This window comes from Lupinus angustifolius, chromosome LG07 (genome assembly GCF_001865875.1).
Source record: "Lupinus angustifolius cultivar Tanjil chromosome LG07, LupAngTanjil_v1.0, whole genome shotgun sequence".
NCBI classification, from domain to species: Eukaryota; Viridiplantae; Streptophyta; class Magnoliopsida; order Fabales; family Fabaceae; genus Lupinus; species Lupinus angustifolius.
Genome location: NC_032015.1, coordinates 19,465,962 through 19,471,392, shown reverse-complemented (window position 1 = coordinate 19,471,392; position 5,431 = coordinate 19,465,962). Strand labels below are relative to the sequence as shown.

The 5,431-nt window shown below is 27.0% G+C and overlaps 1 long non-coding RNA gene across 1 annotated transcript; it reads right to left on the bottom strand.

The window, feature by feature from the left end:
* Window positions 3,212-3,812, bottom strand: LOC109352665. The gene is made up of 2 exons (XR_002108389.1): window positions 3,716-3,812; window positions 3,212-3,461 (listed from the first exon to the last, which is right to left on the bottom strand). It is a non-coding gene; the product is annotated as an uncharacterized LOC109352665 (long non-coding RNA).

Here is a 5,431-nt window from a genome sequence, read left to right as displayed (position 1 = left end):
GGGTATATGTCAGCTGATTGGTGGCTTGCCTTATGCTATTTGGCACCAATCCTTGCCTATTTTGCCCTTCTAAAGTCCTGAAATGTCATGGAAACTCAATTCAAAGGATTAGTATAAATATTCACCAAAACTATAATTATGAATGCATAAAGTATGTATTTAGAATTAAAAGGTGTTATATTATAATTATTGTTTCAGACTATTTTTACACCTAACAGCTTGTCAAAAGGGGAAAAAATAGAAGTGTATTTTAAGCCTAAGCATATAATTTCTACTAATAGGCCATTATAATTGTTGAACATGAATTTGTTTGGTCCATCTACGACTAAACTTTTTGGTGGAAATTACTACGATAGTAGAAGATTTTTCAACATTCACATGGACACAAGTTTTAGTATATAAAAATGAAGCATTTCACGCTTTTCAAAAATATACAAAACGTGTCCAAAATAAAAAAATCTTTGAAAATCACGTATATAAGAAGGGATCATGGGGGACAACTTTAAAACACAATGTTTGAAGAGTTTTGTGATTAACATAATATCTAATATTAGTTTTTAGTATATAGAACACCACAACAAAATGGTGTTATAGAAATGAAAAAAATATGTCATTAGAGGAACTAAAAAGAAATCCTAAATGAAACCAATATTCATAAATACTTTTGGTTTAATGCGGTCAGCATTGCTTGTTATGTTTCTAATAGAGTTATAATAAGACTTACTATAAATAATGTCTCCTATGAACTCACAGTAGAAAATCTAACATTGTTCATTTGATATATTTGGATGTCAATGTTTTATTCTTAATAATGGAAAAGATAATTATAGTAAATTTGATATTAAATATGATAAAGGAATATTTTTGGTTTTTCACTTACTAGTAAATCATATAGAACATTAAATAAGTCAACACTAACCATAGAAGAATGAAAGCCAAATGACAATCAATGATAATCATTCAACCTGATAAACTATATAAATTGAAGTTCATTCGTACGCCTAAAAGTTTTTATCATTAATTAAGTTGATCTTCATCTTCAAAATAATATGTGTTGAAATCGATTTAGTACAATCATTAACGAGTCAAACCAACGGGTGTTGGTTCAAGTAGTACATGTTTATTCCCCTTAAGCAAGGTCTCGGTTTCGAGTCTTCTGGATGGAAAAAATACCCGATGGGTGAGTTAGCCCCACATACCTGTCGATGTTCCCGAGTCGAACAAGATTGCTTCTAGTGTGAGGATACCTGTTGAAAACTAAAAACTTTAATGAGTCAAGCTGACTTGAGTAAAACTCGACTCATTTCAACCCATAATGAAAACAAACAAACCTTTTAAATTTGTATAATGGACAAAAATAATGCGAATGAGTTAATCTCTTAAATTTAATTTTAAATTTCTGACATATTCAATTAGACTTGTCACACCCTGATTTTTGGTAAATGCCTATTATACAACTTATAAAAAGGGTGAAGGGAAATGATACTATCTTCTAAAAGATTTGGAGTTGCCATCACGATCTTACGAACAAAAGATAGAAAACTCTCCTTATGCCTAATTTTCAGAATGTTTTGGTCTTTAAACTAGAGTTCTATAATCAGAAAATGATTATGGATTGGGGAAGAAGTTAGCATTATGCGTGCTCATACAAAGACAATATCCTAGTTAATATAATGGATAATATTATACCTTAAACTTGTTTTATTATTTGTTTTAATTATTTATTATTTATAAAAGACATAATAAAATTTTCACAAGAGGTTATCTAGGTCATGAGTGTGCTCATGTTCAATAGGAAATTAAGACTAAGTGATTCTTGGTGAAAAATGTTTGATTGGTTGGTTGTGTTTTAATTATTTTAAAGAATAAAAGTGATTTATCAACTGTCATTCAAAGGATGGGTTGAGAAAAGAAGGTGAGTCATCACAACCCTTCCTACATCTTCAATGTTACTATTATTTTTATATTCCTGAAATCAATTAAGAAAATATTTTTATTTGTTTGATTTGACACTCGTTATTTATTAGTAAAGAAAATACTTTTTATCATTATTATCTTTGGGTTCGTATTTCAAAGATTTAATTATACTAAATTTCTTTAATATTAGTTATTATTATGTCAAAATGTTTTTTTATTTAATTTTTAATTAAATTTTAACGAAAAAAATTTAAGTTCATGGTTGTTCAAAGATATTACAATAATAAAGATGAAATCTTAAACTTGTCCCATCTTTATTATAATTCATTTTAATAGACATTTATATTAACTTTGATAATACATGAAAGAGTTTATGTAGTTCAAGCTCTATTTTATATATTTATTTATTATAGAACAATATATATGTTATCATTATTGTTTAGATTTGTTAGTTACATTTTATTATTATCAGAGCTGCAACGAGATTCCACGGACAGTGTGAGGCTAAACATTAATGGCTTGGTAGCCCTTATTCTGTCTATTGCAGAATGGTTGCATATATTTGTAGAGACAATTAGGTTGACACTGATTAAAATAAGTTATTTGGTGTTTTTAGTGTGCTTCAACTACAGGCTAAGGGATCTACTTAAAGATCAAAATATGTGAGTTTGGGATAGGAATATACCAATTTTAAAAAATACTTCTAATACTTGTCATCCAAATTTCAATTTTTTTGATAAGGTTCCTCACCCCCTAGAATAAAGAACACATGTTGGGTACTGCTGAAACACAGGAATAATAAGAAAAACAACAAAGAATGGATGTCCAATTAATTCTTGAGCTATAGAACAGGAATAAGAACAATCAAGAAAACAAGTTGGGGTATATCTAGAACTTGGTGATAATAATAAAACCATCCATGAACATAGGTCGAATTACGATGGAGCCGAGACATTTCGATTTTTGATATTTTTTTAAAGAGTGAGAGAATATGTCATTTGAAATACTACAATTGTCTTAAAAGTTTCTAAAATTGCACCGCCTCATTTTGGAATGACTGGAAATAACGTTTTATCATTTCCAAATTGAAGCTCACATTTGCTGGATTATAAAATAATGGCAGTAACCACTCAAGCACATTTTCATCTTTATTTTCTATTTTGAGTGAAAATGTAAACAAAAAATGATCAAAGAAACACACATATTAGTCAAAGCATGATACTGTGAACAATTGTTTTTCTTCTGAGTGATCATCAGCAGACGAGAATGTAAGAATTAGATAGTCCAAGGTTCCAATTCAATAGAGAATCAGTTTTTATTCATTCTTCAATTAAGAAGGGTACAAACATATCAGCTTTGAAAAGAACAAAAGCAACTGCTGGAAAGGCAACTTCCCACTACAAAAAGACGAAATGTACCATACACACTTTGACATTGACTTTGACAATTTGCAATAGTGCAACCACCTGCAAATAAAAATACTATCCTTCTATTTGGAGGAGCCGGAACTCTTTTTGGACCTGCTTCACTTGTGATGAAAATACCTGAAATTTCAAAAACAAAGTTACCATATGCAAGAATTATAATTTTAGGCATGCTAACTCTCTTCAAATTTTAATTTAATATGTCGCAAAACTTTTCATTTTATAAAACAATGTACTCTTATTATGTCATATAAAAACCAAAGTGTCCCATCAATTATACAAGTAGCATTGGTGATTAAATGATGATAAGTTTTGCAAATCATACATATATAAATATCAAGAAAGTAGATATTGTTACACTATCTAGAATAAACCTGCAAGCAGAAGGAAAAGAGCGAAAATATGCATTAAAGTAAGCTTAGCCATCTCCAACAAACACAACTCAACGTCAATAAAATGGTTTAATCTTAATATTTCTTTGCACAATATAAGCATAGTAGTGGAAGGTGAGACTACTCATTTATATAGAGAACACGTTGATAGCAAGATATATTAATATCTAATAAATTATAATTTTAATATTATCACTTAATATATTAATATGTAATAAATTATAATTTTATTATTACTATATTATTAAAAAAACATAAATTATGATTATAATATAATAAACTACTACTCTTTTTGAACCTTTTTAAAGTATCTAACAAAAGTATAATCTTATTATTATTATAATTATATGTATATTATAAATTATTTAAGTCAAAACCAAATTGTAAAACTTTAAATAGTAGAATACAAAAACAATTTTATATATAATATTTATGTTAATATTTATATCTAAATAGTTGACAAATAGAATCTAAGAATTAATATATAATAGCATTAATAATATCTTTAAATGCATTGATTTCATAACTAGTTACACAAAATGTCACTTAGAGGTGATAAAATTAATCATAGTCCATTCAAAATAAATTCATCCAAATTCATCCGTTAAAGCTAAGGGTTTTAAATAGATATAATTCAATGAATATGTTAATAATGGATGAATTTAAATTCATCCATTATCTTTAATGATATCCATTTGGATGGATACTCAGTCCATCCGAAAAACAAAAATTCAAAAAATGATGTTTTTTCTTTTCAAATTCATTTAATATTTAAAAATTAATATTTACACAGAACATTATACTTTATAAGTATTTATTAAAAACTTTAAACATTGAATTTTAAATGTTACATTAATGTAGAATATTGCAATTTTTTTCAAGTTAAAAAAATCAATGTTGCATTAAAGGAATAAAAAAATGTTTACGATACGTACAACCTTAATAAATGCTGGTAGAATATTTTTTGGTTAAAAGTTTTTCTCTTTCACTAGTTTTTTTCCCTCATCTATGTAGGAAAGTAAAGCATTAAGAACAATTTTGCAGTTTAATTTGATACTCTTGTGTGAAAATATCTTCCATTTTTATCATGAAACTTGCATTATTTTTCTTTAGCCAAGTTTTAATTGCATGCAATTTATAGTTCTTTTTGTGGATCCTGATCTTGAATATTATTTTGTTTGTTTCTTTGTTATCCTAAATGTAACATTAGCTATTTTTTACTTTAAAAAAATAATTGCCTTGTAAATTTATGATATCGTGTCTTGTAAATCACTTTTTGTAAACTTTTACACATAGAACCTTAAATGTAGCATGCATAGATATCATAGTATATAAGTATTTTAAAAATGTTTTATTTTTAGTTTTAAAAATAATGATTTTCTTTTGATAGTGTTTTTAGTTCCAATAGAAACTCAAATGATTTTGGATATCCATCCAAATTCAAGAAAATGGAGTCATAGACTAATTGAATGTATTGTAATGCATTGGATATAAATGAATTGAATAATTTACAATATAGCTTAAATGAATTTATATAAATTAATGAATCACTTTCCATCTATCCATTAACATCCAAATCCAAATTCGTCCAAATTCATTCATTTGATACCCTTAACACTCCTATACAAAACATGTGATTAACAACTCTCACTATAAATGAATATGTGAAAATCAACAAAGTTAGTTCATTGAGCAGTT